Source organism: Ursus arctos, chromosome Y (assembly GCF_023065955.2).
Source record: "Ursus arctos isolate Adak ecotype North America chromosome Y, UrsArc2.0, whole genome shotgun sequence".
Taxonomy (NCBI): Eukaryota; Metazoa; Chordata; class Mammalia; order Carnivora; family Ursidae; genus Ursus; species Ursus arctos.
Genome location: NC_079874.1, coordinates 8,332,518 through 8,352,065, shown reverse-complemented (window position 1 = coordinate 8,352,065; position 19,548 = coordinate 8,332,518).

The following is a 19,548-nucleotide window of genomic DNA, read 5'->3' as shown; positions in this document are numbered from 1 at the left end:
TTGGCGGGAAAACATTGTGTATGCCTGTAAGAATAAGTCGATGGATGTTTGTGTGAGTTTCATGTGTATGTGTGTGTCGCGACCACATTTGTCAATATTTTAAGGCAGTTCCAAGTGTTGATGGTTCTGCTGGATACCCATTGTGAGTGCTGTGTTGTAAGTGTGACTGTGTGTGTGTGTGTTCACGGGAAACCGTTGTGTATGCCTGTAAGAAAAAGTCGATGGGTGTTTGTGTGTGATTCTTGTGTATGTGTGTGTCGGTGAAACGTTTGTGAGTATGTTAGGGCAGTTCCAAGTGTTGATGGCTCTGCCGAGGTCCAGTGTGCGTACTGTGCTGTTAGTGTGACAGTGTGTGTGTGTGTGTGTGTGTGTGTGTTTGGGGAAACCCCACTCTGTCTCCCTGTAACAAAATGTTGATGGGTGTTTGTGTGTGTTTCTTCTGTATGTGTGTGTCGGGACCACGTTTGTTTGTATGTTAGGGCAGATTCAAGTGCCAGTGTGAATGCTGTGTTGTGAGTGTGATAGTGTGTGTGTGTGTGTGTTTGCGGAAACCATTGTGCATGACTGTAAGTAAAAGTCCATGGGAGTTTGTGTGTGTTTCTTGTGTATGTGTGTGTCGGGACCACGTTTGTGAGTATGTTAGGGCAGTTCCAACTGTTGATGGCTATGCCGGGGACCCAGTGTGAGTGCTGTGTTGTGCGTGTGATAGTGTCTGTGTGTGTGTGTGTGTGTTTTGCTGGATACCATTGTGTATGTCTGTAAGAAAAAGTCGTAGGGTGTTTTTGTGTGTTTCTTCTGCATGTGTGTTTCGGGACCACGTTTGTGAATATGTTAAGGTAATTCCAAGTGTTCATGGCTCTGCTGGAGATCCAATGTGAGTGCTCTGTCGTGAGTGTGCCTTTTGTGTGTGTGTGTGTGTGTGTGTTTGCAGGAAACCATTGTGTATGCCTGCAAGAAAAAGTCGATGGGTGTTTGTGTGTGTTATTTGTATATGTGTGTGTCAGGACCATGTTTGTGATTATGTTAAAGCAGTTCCAAGTGTTGACGGCTGTGTTGGAGACCCAGTGTGAGTGCTGTGTTGTGAGTGTGATAGTGTGTGTGTGTCTGTGTGTGTTTCCGAAACCCCTGTGTACGCCTGTAAGAAAAATTCCATGGGTGTTTGTGTGTGTTTCTTGTGTATGCGTGTGTCAGGAAAACGTTTGTGAGTATGTTAGGGCAGTTCCAAGTGTTGATGGCTCTGCCGAGGCCCAGTGTGAGTGCTGTGTTGCGAGTGTGACAGTGTGTGTGTTTGTGTGTGTGTGTGTGTTTTCGGGTTACCATTGTGTATGCCTGTATGAAAAAGTCGATGGGTGTATTTGTGTGTTCTTGCGTATTGTGTTTCAGATCCACATTTGTGAGTGTGTGAGGGCAGTTCCAAGTGTTCATGAGTTTGCTGGATATCCAGTGTGAGTGTGTGTTGTGAGTGTGACAGTGTGTGTGCGTGTCTGTGTGTGTGTTTGCAGGAAACCAGTCTGTATGCCTATAAGAAAAATTTGATGGGTGTTTGTGTGTGTTTCTTCTGTATGTGTGTGTCGGGACCACATTTGTGAATATTTTAGGGCAGTTCCAAGTGTTGATGGCTCTGCTGGAGACCCAGTGAGAGTGCTGTGTTGTGAGTGTGACAGTGTGTGTGTGTCTGTGTGTGTGTGTGTGTGTTTGGGGGAACCCCACAGTGTATGCTTCTAAGAAAAAGTCGATGGGTGTTTGTGTGTGTTTCTTGTGTATGTGTGTGTCGGGACCACGTATGAGAGTATTTTGTGGCAGTTCCAAGCGCCAGAGTGAATGCTGTGTTGTGAGTGTGGCAGTGTGTGTTTCTGTGTGTGTTTGTGTTGGCGGGAAAACATTGTGTATGCCTGTAAGAATAAGTCGATGGATGTTTGTGTGAGTTTCATGTGTATGTGTGTGTCGCGACCACATTTGTCAATATTTTAAGGCAGTTCCAAGTGTTGATGGTTCTGCTGGATACCCATTGTGAGTGGTGTGTTGTAAGTGTGACTGTGTGTGTGTGTGTTCAAGGGAAACCGTTGTGTATGCCTGTAAGAAAAAGTCGATGGGTGTTTGTGTGCGTTTCTTGTGTATGTGTGTGTCGGGAAAACGTTTGGGAGTATGTTAGGGCAGTTCCAAGTGTTGATGGCTCTGCCGAGGACCAGTGTGAGTGCTGTATTGCGAGTGTGACAGTGTGTGTGTGTGTGTGTGTGTGTGTGTTTTCGGGTAACCATTGTGTATGCCTGTATGAAAAAGTCGATGGGTGTATTTGTGTGTTCTTGCGTATTGTGTTTCAGATCCACATTTGTGAGTGTGTGAGGGCAGTTCCAAGTCTTCATGAGTTTGCAGGATATCCAGTGTGAGTGTGTGTTGTGAGTGTGACAGTGTGTGTGCGTGTCTGTGTGTGTGTTTGCAGGAAACCAGTCTGTATGCCTATAAGAAAAATTCCATGGGTGTTTGTGTGTGTTTTTTCTGTATGTGTGTGTCGGGACCACATTTGTGAATATGTTAGGGCAGTTCCAAGTGTTGATGGCTCTGCTGGAGACCCAGTGAGAGTGCTGTGTTGTGAGTGTGATAGTGTGTGTGTGTCTGTGTGTGTGTGTGTGTTTGGGGGAACCCCACAGTGTATGCTTCTAAGAAAAAGTCGATGGGTGTTTGTGTGTGTTTCTTGTGTATGTGTGTGTCGGGACCACGTATGTGAGTATGTTGTGGCAGTTCCAAGTGCCAGTGTGAATGCTGTGTTGTGAGTGTGGCAGTGTGTGTTTCTGTGTGTGTTTGTGTTGGCGGGAAAACATTGTGTATGCCTGTAAGAATAAGTCGATGGATGTTTGTGTGAGTTTCATGTGTATGTGTGTGTCGCGACCACATTTGTCAATATTTTAAGGCAGTTCCAAGTGTTGATGGTTCTGCTGGATACCCATTGTGAGTGCTGTGTTGTAAGTGTGACTGTGTGTGTGTGTGTTCACGGGAAACCGTTGTGTATGCCTGTAAGAAAAAGTCGATGGGTGTTTGTGTGTGATTCTTGTGTATGTGTGTGTCGGTGAAACGTTTGTGAGTATGTTAGGGCAGTTCCAAGTGTTGATGGCTCTGCCGAGGTCCAGTGTGCGTACTGTGCTGTTAGTGTGACAGTGTGTGTGTGTGTGTGTGTGTGTGTGTGTTTGGGGAAACCCCACTCTGTCTCCCTGTAACAAAATGTTGATGGGTGTTTGTGTGTGTTTCTTCTGTATGTGTGTGTCGGGACCACGTTTGTTTGTATGTTAGGGCAGATTCAAGTGCCAGTGTGAATGCTGTGTTGTGAGTGTGATAGTGTGTGTGTGTGTGTGTTTGCGGAAACCATTGTGCATGAGTGTAAGTAAAAGTCAATGGGAGTTTGTGTGTGTTTCTTGTGTATGTGTGTGTCGGGACCACGTTTGTGAGTATGTTAGGGCAGTTCCAACTGTTGATGGCTATGCCGGGGACCCAGTGTGAGTGCTGTGTTGTGCGTGTGATAGTGTCTGTGTGTGTGTGTGTGTGTTTTGCTGGATACCATTGTGTATGTCTGTAAGAAAAAGTCGTAGGGTGTTTTTGTGTGTTTCTTCTGCATGTGTGTTTCGGGACCACGTTTGTGAATATGTTAAGGTAATTCCAAGTGTTCATGGCTCTGCTGGAGATCCAATGTGAGTGCTCTGTCGTGAGTGTGCCTTTTGTGTGTGTGTGTGTGTGTGTGTGTGTGTTTGCAGGAAACCATTGTGTATGCCTGCAAGAAAAAGTCGATGGGTGTTTGTGTGTGTTATTTGTATATGTGTGTGTCAGGACCATGTTTGTGATTATGTTAAAGCAGTTCCAAGTGTTGACGGCTGTGTTGGAGACCCAGTGTGAGTGCTGTGTTGTGAGTGTGATAGTGTGTGTGTGTCTGTGTGTGTTTCCGAACCCCCTGTGTACGCCTGTAAGAAAAATTCCATGGGTGTTTGTGTGTGTTTCTTGTGTATGCGTGTGTCAGGAAAACGTTTGTGAGTATGTTAGGGCAGTTCCAAGTGTTGATGGCTCTACCGAGGCCCAGTGTGAGTGCTGTGTTGCGAGTGTGACAGTGTGTGTGTGTGTGTGTGTGTGTGTGTTTTCGGGTTACCATTGTGTATGCCTGTATGAAAAAGTCGATGGGTGTATTTGTGTGTTCTTGCGTATTGTGTTTCAGATCCACATTTGTGAGTGTGTGAGGGCAGTTCCAAGTGTTCATGAGTTTGCTGGATATCCAGTGTGAGTGTGTGTTGTGAGTGTGACAGTGTGTGTGCGTGTCTGTGTGTGTGTTTGCAGGAAACCAGTCTGTATGCCTATAAGAAAAATTCGATGGGTGTTTGTGTGTGTTTCTTCTGTATGTGTGTGTCGGGACCACATTTGTGAATATGTTAGGGCAGTTCCAAGTGTTGATGGCTCTGCTGGAGACCCAGTGAGAGTGCTGTGTTGTGAGTGTGACAGTGTGTGTGTGTCTGTGTGTGTGTGTGTGTGTTTGGGGGAACCCCACAGTGTATGCTTCTAAGAAAAAGTCGATGGGTGTTTGTGTGTGTTTCTTGTGTATGTGTGTGTCGGGACCACGTATGAGAGTATTTTGTGGCAGTTCCAAGCGCCAGAGTGAATGCTGTGTTGTGAGTGTGGCAGTGTGTGTTTCTGTGTGTGTTTGTGTTGGCGGGAAAACATTGTGTATGCCTGTAAGAATAAGTCGATGGATGTTTGTGTGAGTTTCATGTGTATGTGTGTGTCGCGACCACATTTGTCAATATTTTAAGGCAGTTCCAAGTGTTGATGGTTCTGCTGGATACCCATTGTGAGTGCTGTGTTGTAAGTGTGACTGTGTGTGTGTGTGTTCAAGGGAAACCGTTGTGTATGCCTGTAAGAAAAAGTCGATGGGTGTTTGTGTGTGATTCTTGTGTATGTGTGTGTCGGGAAAACGTTTGGGAGTATGTTAGGGCAGTTCCAAGTGTTGATGGCTCTGCCGAGGACCAGTGTGAGTGCTGTGTTGCGAGTGTGACAGTGTGTGTGTGTGTGTGTGTGTTTTCGGGTAACCATTGTGTATGCCTGTATGAAAAAGTCGATGGGTGTATTTGTGTGTTCTTGCGTATTGTGTTTCAGATCCACATTTGTGAGTGTGTGAGGGCAGTTCCAAGTCTTCATGAGTTTGCAGGATATCCAGTGTGAGTGTGTGTTGTGAGTGTGACAGTGTGTGTGCGTGTGTGTGTGTGTTTGCAGGAAACCAGTCTGTATGCCTATAAGAAAAATTCCATGGGTGTTTGTGTGTGTTTCTTCTGTATGTGTGTGTCGGGACCACATTTGTGAATATGTTAGGGCAGTTCCAAGTGTTGATGGCTCTGCTGGAGACCCAGTGAGAGTGCTGTGTTGTGAGTGTGATAGTGTGTGTGTGTCTGTGTGTGTGTGTGTGTGTTTGGGGGAACCCCACAGTGTATGCTTCTAAGAAAAAGTCGATGGGTGTTTGTGTGTGTTTCTTGTGTATGTGTGTGTCGAGACCACGTATGTGAGTATGTTGTGGCAGTTCCAAGTGCCAGTGTGAATGCTGTGTTGTGAGTGTGGCAGTGTGTGTTTCTGTGTGTGTTTGTGTTGGCGGGAAAACATTGTGTATGCCTGTAAGAATAAGTCGATGGATGTTTGTGTGAGTTTCATATGTATGTGTGTGTCGCGACCACATTTGTCAATATTTTAAGGCAGTTCCAAGTGTTGATGGTTCTGCTGGATACCCATTGTGAGTGCTGTGTTGTAAGTGTGACTGTGTGTGTGTGTGTTCACGGGAAACCGTTGTGTATGCCTCTAAGAAAAAGTCGATGGGTGTTTGTGTGTGATTCTTGTGTATGTGTGTGTCGGTGAAACGTTTGTGAGTATGTTAGGGCAGTTCCAAGTGTTGATGGCTCTGCCGAGGTCCAGTGTGCGTACTGTGCTGTTAGTGTGACAGTGTGTGTGTGTGTGTGTGTGTGTGTTTGGGGAAACCCCACTCTGTCTCCCTGTAACAAAATGTTGATGGGTGTTTGTGTGTGTTTCTTCTGTATGTGTGTGTCGGGACCACGTTTGTTTGTATGTTAGGGCAGATTCAAGTGCCAGTGTGAATGCTGTGTTGTGAGTGTGATAGTGTGTGTGTGTGTGTTTGCGGAAACCATTGTGCATGACTGTAAGTAAAAGTCAATGGGAGTTTGTGTGTGTTTCTTGTGTATGTGTGTGTCGGGACCACGTTTGTGAGTATGTTAGGGCAGTTCCAACTGTTGATGGCTATGCCGGGGACCCAGTGTGAGTGCTGTGTTGTGCGTGTGATAGTGTCTGTGTGTGTGTGTGTGTGTTTTGCTGGATACCATTGTGTATGTCTGTAAGAAAAAGTCGTAGGGTGTTTTTGTGTGTTTCTTCTGCATGTGTGTTTCGGGACCACGTTTGTGAATATGTTAAGGTAATTCCAAGTGTTCATGGCTCTGCTGGAGATCCAATGTGAGTGCTCTGTCGTGAGTGTGCCTTTTGTGTGTGTGTGTGTGTGTGTGTGTGTGTTTGCAGGAAACCATTGTGTATGCCTGCAAGAAAAAGTCGATGGGTGTTTGTGTGTGTTATTTGTATATGTGTGTGTCAGGACCATGTTTGTCATCATGTTAAAGCAGTTCCAAGTGTTGACGGCTGTGTTGGAGACCCAGTGTGAGTGCTGTGTTGTGAGTGTGATAGTGTGTGTGTGTCTGTGTGTGTTTCCGAACCCCCTGTGTACGCCTGTAAGAAAAATTCCATGGGTGTTTGTGTGTGTTTCTTGTGTATGCGTGTGTCAGGAAAACGTTTGTGAGTATGTTAGGGCAGTTCCAAGTGTTGATGGCTCTGCCGAGGCCCAGTGTGAGTGCTGTGTTGCGAGTGTGACAGTGTGTGTGTGTGTGTGTGTGTGTGTGTTTTCGGGTTACCATTGTGTATGCCTGTATGAAAAAGTCGATGGGTGTATTTGTGTGTTCTTGCGTATTGTGTTTCAGATCCACATTTGTGAGTGTGTGAGGGCAGTTCCAAGTGTTCATGAGTTTGCTGGATATCCAGTGTGAGTGTGTGTTGTGAGTGTGACAGTGTGTGTGCGTGTCTGTGTGTGTGTTTGCAGGAAACCAGTCTGTATGCCTATAAGAAAAATTCGATGGGTGTTTGTGTGTGTTTCTTCTGTATGTGTGTGTCGGGACCACATTTGTGAAAATGTTAGGGCAGTTCCAAGTGTTGATGGCTCTGCTGGAGACCCAGTGAGAGTGCTGTGTTGTGAGTGTGACAGTGTGTGTGTGTCTGTGTGTGTGTGTGTGTGTTTGGGGGAACCCCACAGTGTATGCTTCTAAGAAAAAGTCGATGGGTGTTTGTGTGTGTTTCTTGTGTATGTGTGTGTCGGGACCACGTATGAGAGTATTTTGTGGCAGTTCCAAGCGCCAGAGTGAATGCTGTGTTGTGAGTGTGGCAGTGTGTGTTTCTGTGTGTGTTTGTGTTGGCGGGAAAACATTGTGTATGCCTGTAAGAATAAGTCGATGGATGTTTGTGTGAGTTTCATGTGCATGTGTGTGTCGCGACCACATTTGTCAATATTTTAAGGCAGTTCCAAGTGTTGATGGTTCTGCTGGATACCCATTGTGAGTGGTGTGTTGTAAGTGTGACTGTGTGTGTGTGTGTTCAAGGGAAACCGTTGTGTATGCCTGTAAGAAAAAGTCGATGGGTGTTTGTGTGCGTTTCTTGTGTATGTGTGTGTCGGGAAAACGTTTGGGAGTATGTTAGGGCAGTTCCAAGTGTTGATGGCTCTGCCGAGGACCAGTGTGAGTGCTGTATTGCGAGTGTGACAGTGTGTGTGTGTGTGTGTGTGTGTGTGTGTGTTTTCGGGTAACCATTGTGTATGCCTGTATGAAAAAGTCGATGGGTGTATTTGTGTGTTCTTGCGTATTGTGTTTCAGATCCACATTTGTGAGTGTGTGAGGGCAGTTCCAAGTCTTCATGAGTTTGCAGGATATCCAGTGTGAGTGTGTGTTGTGAGTGTGACAGTGTGTGTGCGTGTCTGTGTGTGTGTTTGCAGGAAACCAGTCTGTATGCCTATAAGAAAAATTCCATGGGTGTTTGTGTGTGTTTTTTCTGTATGTGTGTGTCGGGACCACATTTGTGAATATGTTAGGGCAGTTCCAAGTGTTGATGGCTCTGCTGGAGACCCAGTGAGAGTGCTGTGTTGTGAGTGTGATAGTGTGTGTGTGTCTGTGTGTGTGTGTGTGTTTGGGGGAACCCCACAGTGTATGCTTCTAAGAAAAAGTCGATGGGTGTTTGTGTGTGTTTCTTGTGTATGTGTGTGTCGAGACCACGTATGTGAGTATGTTGTGGCAGTTCCAAGTGCCAGTGTGAATGCTGTGTTGTTAGTGTGGCAGTGTGTGTTTCTGTGTGTGTTTGTGTTGGCGGGAAAACATTGTGTATGCCTGTAAGAATAAGTCGATGGATGTTTGTGTGAGTTTCATGTGTATGTGTGTGTCGCGACCACATTTGTCAATATTTTAAGGCAGTTCCAAGTGTTGATGGTTCTGCTGGATACCCATTGTGAGTGCTGTGTTGTAAGTGTGACTGTGTGTGTGTGTGTTCACGGGAAACCGTTGTGTATGCCTGTAAGAAAAAGTCGATTGGTGTTTGTGTGTGATTCTTGTGTATGTGTGTGTCGGTGAAACGTTTGTGAGTATGTTAGGGCAGTTCCAAGTGTTGATGGCTCTGCCGAGGTCCAGTGTGCGTACTGTGCTGTTAGTGTGACAGTGTGTGTGTGTGTGTGTGTGTGTGTGTTTGGGGAAACCCCACTCTGTCTCCCTGTAACAAAATGTTGATGGGTGTTTGTGTGTGTTTCTTCTGTATGTGTGTGTCGGGACCACGTTTGTTTGTATGTTAGGGCAGATTCAAGTGCCAGTGTGAATGCTGTGTTGTGAGTGTGATAGTGTGTGTGTGTGTGTGTTTGCGGAAACCATTGTGCATGACTGTAAGTAAAAGTCCATGGGAGTTTGTGTGTGTTTCTTGTGTATGTGTGTGTCGGGACCACGTTTGTGAGTATGTTAGGGCAGTTCCAACTGTTGATGGCTATGCCGGGGACCCAGTGTGAGTGCTGTGTTGTGCGTGTGATAGTGTCTGTGTGTGTGTGTGTGTGTTTTGCTGGATACCATTGTGTATGTCTGTAAGAAAAAGTCGTAGGGTGTTTTTGTGTGTTTCTTCTGCATGTGTGTTTCGGGACCACGTTTGTGAATATGTTAAGGTAATTCCAAGTGTTCATGGCTCTGCTGGAGATCCAATGTGAGTGCTCTGTCGTGAGTGTGCCTTTTGTGTGTGTGTGTGTGTGTGTGTTTGCAGGAAACCATTGTGTATGCCTGCAAGAAAAAGTCGATGGGTGTTTGTGTGTGTTATTTGTATATGTGTGTGTCAGGACCATGTTTGTGATTATGTTAAAGCAGTTCCAAGTGTTGACGGCTGTGTTGGAGACCCAGTGTGAGTGCTGTGTTGTGAGTGTGATAGTGTGTGTGTGTCTGTGTGTGTTTCCGAACCCCCTGTGTACGCCTGTAAGAAAAATTCCATGGGTGTTTGTGTGTGTTTCTTGTGTATGCGTGTGTCAGGAAAACGTTTGTGAGTATGTTAGGGCAGTTCCAAGTGTTGATGGCTCTGCCGAGGCCCAGTGTGAGTGCTGTGTTGCGAGTGTGACAGTGTGTGTGTTTGTGTGTGTGTGTGTGTTTTCGGGTTACCATTGTGTATGCCTGTATGAAAAAGTCGATGGGTGTATTTGTGTGTTCTTGCGTATTGTGTTTCAGATCCACATTTGTGAGTGTGTGAGGGCAGTTCCAAGTGTTCATGAGTTTGCTGGATATCCAGTGTGAGTGTGTGTTGTGAGTGTGACAGTGTGTGTGCGTGTCTGTGTGTGTGTTTGCAGGAAACCAGTCTGTATGCCTATAAGAAAAATTCGATGGGTGTTTGTGTGTGTTTCTTCTGTATGTGTGTGTCGGGACCACATTTGTGAATATGTTAGGGCAGTTCCAAGTGTTGATGGCTCTGCTGGAGACCCAGTGAGAGTGCTGTGTTGTGAGTGTGACAGTGTGTGTGTGTCTGTGTGTGTGTGTGTGTGTTTGGGGGAACCCCACAGTGTATGCTTCTAAGAAAAAGTCGATGGGTGTTTGTGTGTGTTTCTTGTGTATGTGTGTGTCGGGACCACGTATGAGAGTATTTTGTGGCAGTTCCAAGCGCCAGAGTGAATGCTGTGTTGTGAGTGTGGCAGTGTGTGTTTCTGTGTGTGTTTGTGTTGGCGGGAAAACATTGTGTATGCCTGTAAGAATAAGTCGATGGATGTTTGTGTGAGTTTCATGTGTATGTGTGTGTCGCGACCACATTTGTCAATATTTTAAGGCAGTTCCAAGTGTTGATGGTTCTGCTGGATACCCATTGTGAGTGGTGTGTTGTAAGTGTGACTGTGTGTGTGTGTGTTCAAGGGAAACCGTTGTGTATGCCTGTAAGAAAAAGTCGATGGGTGTTTGTGTGCGTTTCTTGTGTATGTGTGTGTCGGGAAAACGTTTGGGAGTATGTTAGGGCAGTTCCAAGTGTTGATGGCTCTGCCGAGGACCAGTGTGAGTGCTGTATTGCGAGTGTGACAGTGTGTGTGTGTGTGTGTGTGTGTGTGTGTGTTTTCGGGTAACCATTGTGTATGCCTGTATGAAAAAGTCGATGGGTGTATTTGTGTGTTCTTGCGTATTGTGTTTCAGATCCACCTTTGTGAGTGTGTGAGGGCAGTTCCAAGTCTTCATGAGTTTGCAGGATATCCAGTGTGAGTGTGTGTTGTGAGTGTGACAGTGTGTGTGCGTGTCTGTGTGTGTGTTTGCAGGAAACCAGTCTGTATGCCTATAAGAAAAATTCGATGGGTGTTTGTGTGTGTTTTTTCTGTATGTGTGTGTCGGGACCACATTTGTGAATATGTTAGGGCAGTTCCAAGTGTTGATGGCTCTGCTGGAGACCCAGTGAGAGTGCTGTGTTGTGAGTGTGATAGTGTGTGTGTGTCTGTGTGTGTGTGTGTGTTTGGGGGAACCCCACAATGTATGCTTCTAAGAAAAAGTCGATGGGTGTTTGTGTGTGTTTCTTGTGTATGTGTGTGTCGAGACCACGTATGTGAGTATGTTGTGGCAGTTCCAAGTGCCAGTGTGAATGCTGTGTTGTGAGTGTGGCAGTGTGTGTTTCTGTGTGTGTTTGTGTTGGCGGGAAAACATTGTGTATGCCTGTAAGAATAAGTCGATGGATGTTTGTGTGAGTTTCATGTGTATGTGTGTGTCGCGACCACATTTGTCAATATTTTAAGGCAGTTCCAAGTGTTGATGGTTCTGCTGGATACCCATTGTGAGTGGTGTGTTGTAAGTGTGACTGTGTGTGTGTGTGTTCAAGGGAAACCGTTGTGTATGCCTGTAAGAAAAAGTCGATGGGTGTTTGTGTGCGTTTCTTGTGTATGTGTGTGTCGGGAAAACGTTTGGGAGTATGTTAGGGCAGTTCCAAGTGTTGATGGCTCTGCCGAGGACCAGTGTGAGTGCTGTATTGCGAGTGTGACAGTGTGTGTGTGTGTGTGTGTGTGTGTGTGTTTTCGGGTAACCATTGTGTATGCCTGTATGAAAAAGTCGATGGGTGTATTTGTGTGTTCTTGCGTATTGTGTTTCAGATCCACATTTGTGAGTGTGTGAGGGCAGTTCCAAGTCTTCATGAGTTTGCAGGATATCCAGTGTGAGTGTGTGTTGTGAGTGTGACAGTGTGTGTGCGTGTCTGTGTGTGTGTTTGCAGGAAACCAGTCTGTATGCCTATAAGAAAAATTCGATGGGTGTTTGTGTGTGTTTTTTCTGTATGTGTGTGTCGGGACCACATTTGTGAATATGTTAGGGCAGTTCCAAGTGTTGATGGCTCTGCTGGAGACCCAGTGAGAGTGCTGTGTTGTGAGTGTGATAGTGTGTGTGTGTCTGTGTGTGTGTGTGTGTTTGGGGGAACCCCACAGTGTATGCTTCTAAGAAAAAGTCGATGGGTGTTTGTGTGTGTTTCTTGTGTATGTGTGTGTCGAGACCACGTATGTGAGTATGTTGTGGCAGTTCCAAGTGCCAGTGTGAATGCTGTGTTGTGAGTGTGGCAGTGTGTGTTTCTGTGTGTGTTTGTGTTGGCGGGAAAACATTGTGTATGCCTGTAAGAATAAGTCGATGGATGTTTGTGTGAGTTTCATGTGTATGTGTGTGTCGCGACCACATTTGTCAATATTTTAAGGCAGTTCCAAGTGTTGATGGTTCTGCTGGATACCCATTGTGAGTGCTGTGTTGTAAGTGTGACTGTGTGTGTGTGTGTTCACGGGAAACCGTTGTGTATGCCTGTAAGAAAAAGTCGATGGGTGTTTGTGTGTGATTCTTGTGTATGTGTGTGTCGGTGAAACGTTTGTGAGTATGTTAGGGCAGTTCCAAGTGTTGATGGCTCTGCCGAGGTCCAGTGTGCGTACTGTGCTGTTAGTGTGACAGTGTGTGTGTGTGTGTGTGTGTGTGTGTTTGGGGAAACCCCACTCTGTCTCCCTGTAACAAAATGTTGATGGGTGTTTGTGTGTGTTTCTTCTGTATGTGTGTGTCGGGACCACGTTTGTTTGTATGTTAGGGCAGATTCAAGTGCCAGTGTGAATGCTGTGTTGTGAGTGTGATAGTGTGTGTGTGTGTGTGTGTTTGCGGAAACCATTGTGCATGACTGTAAGTAAAAGTCAATGGGAGTTTGTGTGTGTTTCTTGTGTATGTGTGTGTCGGGACCACGTTTGTGAGTATGTTAGGGCAGTTCCAACTGTTGATGGCTATGCCGGGGACCCAGTGTGAGTGCTGTGTTGTGCGTGTGATAGTGTCTGTGTGTGTGTGTGTGTGTTTTGCTGGATACCATTGTGTATGTCTGTAAGAAAAAGTCGTAGGGTGTTTTTGTGTGTTTCTTCTGCATGTGTGTTTCGGGACCACGTTTGTGAATATGTTAAGGTAATTCCAAGTGTTCATGGCTCTGCTGGAGATCCAATGTGAGTGCTCTGTCGTGAGTGTGCCTTTTGTGTGTGTGTGTGTGTGTGTGTGTGTGTGTTTGCAGGAAACCATTGTGTATGCCTGCAAGAAAAAGTCGATGGGTGTTTGTGTGTGTTATTTGTATATGTGTGTGTCAGGACCATGTTTGTGATTATGTTAAAGCAGTTCCAAGTGTTGACGGCTGTGTTGGAGACCCAGTGTGAGTGCTGTGTTGTGAGTGTGATAGTGTGTGTGTGTCTGTGTGTGTTTCCGAACCCCCTGTGTACGCCTGTAAGAAAAATTCCATGGGTGTTTGTGTGTGTTTCTTGTGTATGCGTGTGTCAGGAAAACGTTTGTGAGTATGTTAGGGCAGTTCCAAGTGTTGATGGCTCTGCCGAGGCCCAGTGTGAGTGCTGTGTTGCGAGTGTGACAGTGTGTGTGTGTGTGTGTGTGTTTTCGGGTTACCATTGTGTATGCCTGTATGAAAAAGTCGATGGGTGTATTTGTGTGTTCTTGCGTATTGTGTTTCAGATCCACATTTGTGAGTGTGTGAGGGCAGTTCCAAGTGTTCATGAGTTTGCTGGATATCCAGTGTGAGTGTGTGTTGTGAGTGTGACAGTGTGTGTGCGTGTCTGTGTGTGTGTTTGCAGGAAACCAGTCTGTATGCCTATAAGAAAAATTCGATGGGTGTTTGTGTGTGTTTCTTCTGTATGTGTGTGTCGGGACCACATTTGTGAATATGTTAGGGCAGTTCCAAGTGTTGATGGCTCTGCTGGAGACCCAGTGAGAGTGCTGTGTTGTGAGTGTGACAGTGTGTGTGTGTCTGTGTGTGTGTGTGTGTGTTTGGGGGAACCCCACAGTGTATGCTTCTAAGAAAAAGTCGATGGGTGTTTGTGTGTGTTTCTTGTGTATGTGTGTGTCGGGACCACGTATGAGAGTATTTTGTGGCAGTTCCAAGCGCCAGAGTGAATGCTGTGTTGTGAGTGTGGCAGTGTGTGTTTCTGTGTGTGTTTGTGTTGGCGGGAAAACATTGTGTATGCCTGTAAGAATAAGTCGATGGATGTTTGTGTGAGTTTCATGTGTATGTGTGTGTCGCGACCACATTTGTCAATATTTTAAGGCAGTTCCAAGTGTTGATGGTTCTGCTGGATACCCATTGTGAGTGCTGTGTTGTAAGTGTGACTGTGTGTGTGTGTGTTCAAGGGAAACCGTTGTGTATGCCTGTAAGAAAAAGTCGATGGGTGTTTGTGTGCGTTTCTTGTGTATGTGTGTGTCGGGAAAACGTTTGGGAGTATGTTAGGGCAGTTCCAAGTGTTGATGGCTCTGCCGAGGACCAGTGTGAGTGCTGTGTTGCGAGTGTGACAGTGTGTGTGTGTGTGTGTGTGTTTTCGGGTAACCATTGTGTATGCCTGTATGAAAAAGTCGATGGGTGTATTTGTGTGTTCTTGCGTATTGTGTTTCAGATCCACATTTGTGAGTGTGTGAGGGCAGTTCCAAGTCTTCATGAGTTTGCAGGATATCCAGTGTGAGTGTGTGTTGTGAGTGTGACAGTGTGTGTGCGTGTCTGTGTGTGTGTTTGCAGGAAACCAGTCTGTATGCCTATAAGAAAAATTCCATGGGTGTTTGGGTGTGTTTCTTCTGTATGTGTGTGTCGGGACCACATTTGTGAATATGTTAGGGCAGTTCCAAGTGTTGATGGCTCTGCTGGAGACCCAGTGAGAGTGCTGTATTGTGAGTGTGATAGTGTGTGTGTGTCTGTGTGTGTGTGTGTGTTTGGGGGAACCCCACAGTGTATGCTTCTAAGAAAAAGTCGATGGGTGTTTGTGTGTGTTTCTTGTGTATGTGTGTGTCGAGACCACGTATGTGAGTATGTTGTGGCAGTTCCAAGTGCCAGTGTGAATGCTGTGTTGTGAGTGTGGCAGTGTGTGTTTCTGTGTGTGTTTGTGTTGGCGGGAAAACATTGTGTATGCCTGTAAGAATAAGTCGATGGATGTTTGTGTGAGTTTCATGTGTATGTGTGTGTCGCGACCACATTTGTCAATATTTTAAGGCAGTTCCAAGTGTTGATGGTTCTGCTGGATACCCATTGTGAGTGCTGTGTTGTAAGTGTGACTGTGTGTGTGTGTGTTCACGGGAAACCGTTGTGTATGCCTGTAAGAAAAAGTCGATGGGTGTTTGTGTGTGATTCTTGTGTATGTGTGTGTCGGTGAAACGTTTGTGAGTATGTTAGGGCAGTTCCAAGTGTTGATGGCTCTGCCGAGGTCCAGTGTGCGTACTGTGCTGTTACTGTGACAGTGTGTGTGTGTGTGTGTGTGTGTGTGTGTTTGGGGAAACCCCACTCTGTCTCCCTGCAACAAAATGTTGATGGGTGTTTGTGTGTGTTTCTTGTGTATGTGTGTGTCGGGACCACGTTTGTTTGTATGTTAGGGCAGATTCAAGTGCCAGTGTGAATGCTGTGTTGTGAGTGTGATAGTGTGTGTGTGTGTGTTTGCGGAAACCATTGTGCATGACTGTAAGTAAAAGTCAATGGGAGTTTGTGTGTGTTTCTTGTGTATGTGTGTGTCGGGACCACGTTTGTGAGTATATTAGGGCAGTTCCAACAGTTGATGGCTATGCCGGGGACCCAGTGTGAGTGCTGTGTTGTGCGTGTGATAGTGTATGTGTGTGTGTGTCTGTGTGTTTGGCTGGATACCATTGTGTATGTCTGTAAGAAAAAGTCGTAGGGTGTTTATGTGTGTTTCTTCTGCATGTGTGTTTCGGGACCACGTTTGTGAATATGTTAAGGTAATTCCAAGTGTTCATGGCTCTGCTGGAGATCCAATGTGAGTGCTCTGTCGTGAGTGTGCCTTTTGTGTGTGTGTGTGTGTGTGTGTGTGTGTTTGCAGGAAACCATTGTGTATGCCTGCAAGAAAAAGTCGATGGGTGTTTGTGTGTGTTATTTGTATATGTGTGTGTCAGGACCATGTTTGTGATTATGTTAAAGCAGTTCCAAGTGTTGACGGCTGTGTTGGAGACCCATTGTGAGTGCTGTGTTGTGAGTGTGATAGTGTGTGTGTGTCTGTGTGTGTTTCAGAACCCCCTGTGTACGCCTGTAAGAAAAACTCAATGGGTGTTTGTGTGTGTTTCTTGTGTATGTGTGTGTCGGGAAAACGTTTGTGAGTATGTTAGGGCAGTTCCAAGTGTTGATGGCTCTGCCGAGGCCCTGTGTGAGTGCTGCGTTGCGAGTGTGACAGTGTGTGTGCGTGTGTGTGTGTTTTCCGGTAACCATTGTTTATGCCTGTATGAAAAAGTCGATGGGTGTATTTGTGTGTTCTTGCGTATTGTGTTTCAGATCCACATTTGTGAGTGTGTGAGGGCAGTTCCAAGTGTTCATGAGTTTGCTGGATATCCAGTGTGAGTGTGTGTTGTGAGTGTGACAGTGTGTGTGCGTGTCTGTGTGTGTGTTTGCAGGAAACCAGTCTGTATGCCTATAAGAAAAATTCCATGGGTGTTTGTGTGTGTTTCTTCTGTATGTGTGTGTCGGGACCACATTTGTGAATATGTTAGGGCACTTCCAAGTGTTGAATGTTCTGCTGGATACCCATTGTGAGTGCTGTGTTGTAAGTGTGACTGTGTGTGTGTGTGTTCACGGGAAACCGTTGTGTATGCCTGTAAGAAAAAGTCGATGGGTGTTTGTGTGTGTTTCTTGTGTATGTGTGTGTCGGTGAAACGTTTGTGAGTATGTTAGGGCAGTTCCAAGTGTTGATGGCTCTGCCGAGGCCCAGTGTGCGTACTGTGCTGTTAGTGTGACAGTGTGTGTGTGTGTGTGTGTGTGTGTGTGTGTGTTTGGGGAAACCCCACTCTGTCTCGCTGTAACAAAATGTTGATGGGTGTTTGTGTGTGTTTGTTCTGTATGTGTGTGTCGGAACCACGTTTGTTTGTATGTTAGGGCAGATTCAAGTGCCAGTGTGAATGCTGTGTTGTGAGTGTGATAGTTTGTGTGTGTGTGTGTTTGCGGAAACCATTGTGCATGACTGTAAGTAAAAGTCAATGGGAGTTTGTGTGTGTTTCTTGTGTATGTGTGTGTCGGGACCACGTTTGTGAGTATGTTAGGGCAGTTCCAACAGTTGATGGCTATGCCGGGGACCCAGTGTGAGTGCTGTGTTGTGCGTGTGATAGTGTATGTGTGTGTGTGTCTGTGTGTTTTGCTGGATACCATTGTGTATGTCTGTAAGAAAAAGTCGTAGGGTGTTTTTGTGTGTTTCTTCTGCATGTGTGTTTCGGGACCACGTTTGTGAATATGTTAAGGTAATTCCAAGTGTTCATGGCTCTGCTGGAGATCCAATGTGAGTGCTCTGTCGTGAGTGTGCCTTTTGTGTGTGTGTGTGTGTGTGTGTGTTTGCAGGAAACCATTGTGTATGCCTGCAAGAAAAAGTCGATGGGTGTTTGTGTGTGTTATTTGTATATGTGTGTGTCAGGACCATGTTTGTGATTATGTTAAAGCAGTTCCAAGTGTTGATGGCTGTGTTGGAGACCCAGTGTGAGTGCTGTGTTGTGAGTGTGATAGTGTGTGTGTGTCTGTGTGTGTTTCAGAACCCCCTGTGTACGCCTGTAAGAAAAATTCCATGGGTGTTTGTGTGTGTTTCTTGTGTATGTGTGTGTCAGGAAAACGTTTGTGAGTATGTTAGGGCAGTTCCAAGTGTTGATGGCTCTGCCGAGGCCCAGTGTGAGTGCTGTGTTGCGAGTGTGACAGTGTGTGTGTGTGTGTGTGTGTGTGTTTTCGGGTTACCATTGTGTATGCCTGTATGAAAAAGTCGATGGGTGTATTTGTGTGTTCTTGCATATTGTGTTTCAGATCCACATTTGTGAGTGTGTGAGGGCAGTTCCAAGTGTTCATGAGTTTGCTGGATATCCAGTGTGAGTGTGTGTTGTGAGTGTGACAGTGAGTGTGCGTGTCTGTGTGTGTGTTTGCAGGAAACCAGTCTGTATACCTATAAGAAAAATTCGATGGGTGTTTGTGTGTGTTTCTTCTGTATGTGTGTGCCGGAACCACATTTGTGAATATGTTAGGGCAGTTCCAAGTGTTGATGGCTCTGCTGGAGACCCAGTGAGAGTGCTGTATTGTGAGTGTGACAGTGTGTGTGTGTCTGTGTGTGTGTGTGTGTTTGGGGGAACCCCACAGTGTATGCTTCTAAGAAAAAGTCGATGGGTGTTTGTGTGTGTTTCTTGTGTATGTGTGTGTCGGGACCACGTATGTGAGTATCTTGTGGCAGTTCCAAGTGCCAGTGTGAATGCTGTGTTGTGAGTGTGGCAGTGTATGTTTCTGTGTGTGTTTGTGTTGGCGGGAAAACATTGTGTATGCCTGTAAGAATAAGTCGATGGATGTTTGTGTGAGTTTCATGTGTATGTGTGTGTCGCGACCACATTTGTCAATATTTTAGGGCAGTTCCAAGTGTTGATGGTTCTGCTGGATACCCATTGTGAGTGGTGTGTTGTAAGTGTGACTGTGTGTGTGTGTTCACGGGAAACCGTTGTGTATGCCTGTAAGAAAAAGTCGATGGGTGTTTGTGTGCGTTTCTTGTGTATGTGTGTGTCGGGAAAACGTTTGGGAGTATGTTAGGGCAGTTCCAAGTGTTGATGGCTCTGCCGAGGCCCAGTGTGAGTGCTGTGTTGCGAGTGTGACAGTGTGTGTGTGTGTGTGTGTTTTCCGGTAACCATTGTGTATGCCTGTATGAAAAAGTCGATGGGTGTATTTGTGTGTTCTTGCGTATTGTGTTTCAGATCCACATTTGTGAGTGTGTGAGGGCAGTTCCAAGTGTTGATGGCTCTGCTGGATACGCACTGTGAGTGCTGTGTTGTGAGTGTGATAGTGTGTGTGCGTGTGTGTTTGCAGGAAACCATTGTGTACGCCTGTAAGAAAATGTCGATGGGTGTTTGTGTGTTTCTTGTGTATGTCTGTGTTGGGAAAACTTTTGTGATTATGTTAGGGCATTTCCAAGTGTTGATGGCTCTGCCGAGGCCCAGTGTGAGTGCTGTGTTGCGAGTGTGACAGTGTGTGTGTGTGTGTGTGTGTGTTTTCGGGTAACCATTGTGTATGCCTGTATGAAAAAGTCGATGGGTGTATTTGTGTGTTCTTGCGTATTGTGTTTCAGATCCACATTTGTGAGTGTGTGAGGGCAGTTCCAAGTCTTCATGAGTTTGCAGGATATCCAGTGTGAGTGTGTGTTGTGAGTGTGACAGTGTGTGTGCGTGTCTGTGTGTGTGTTTGCAGGAAACCAGTCTGTATGCCTATAAGGAAAATTCGATGGGTGTTTGTGTGTGTTTTTTCTGTATGTGTGTGTCGGGACCACATTTGTGAATATGTTAGGGCAGTTCCAAGTGTTGATGGCTCTGCTGGAGACCCAGTGAGAGTGCTGTGTTGTGAGTGTGATAGTGTGTGTGTGTCTGTGTGTGTGTGTGTGTGTGTTTGGGGGAACCCCACAGTGTATGCTTCTAAGAAAAAGTCGATGGGTGTTTGTGTGTGTTTCTTGTGTATGTGTGTGTCGGG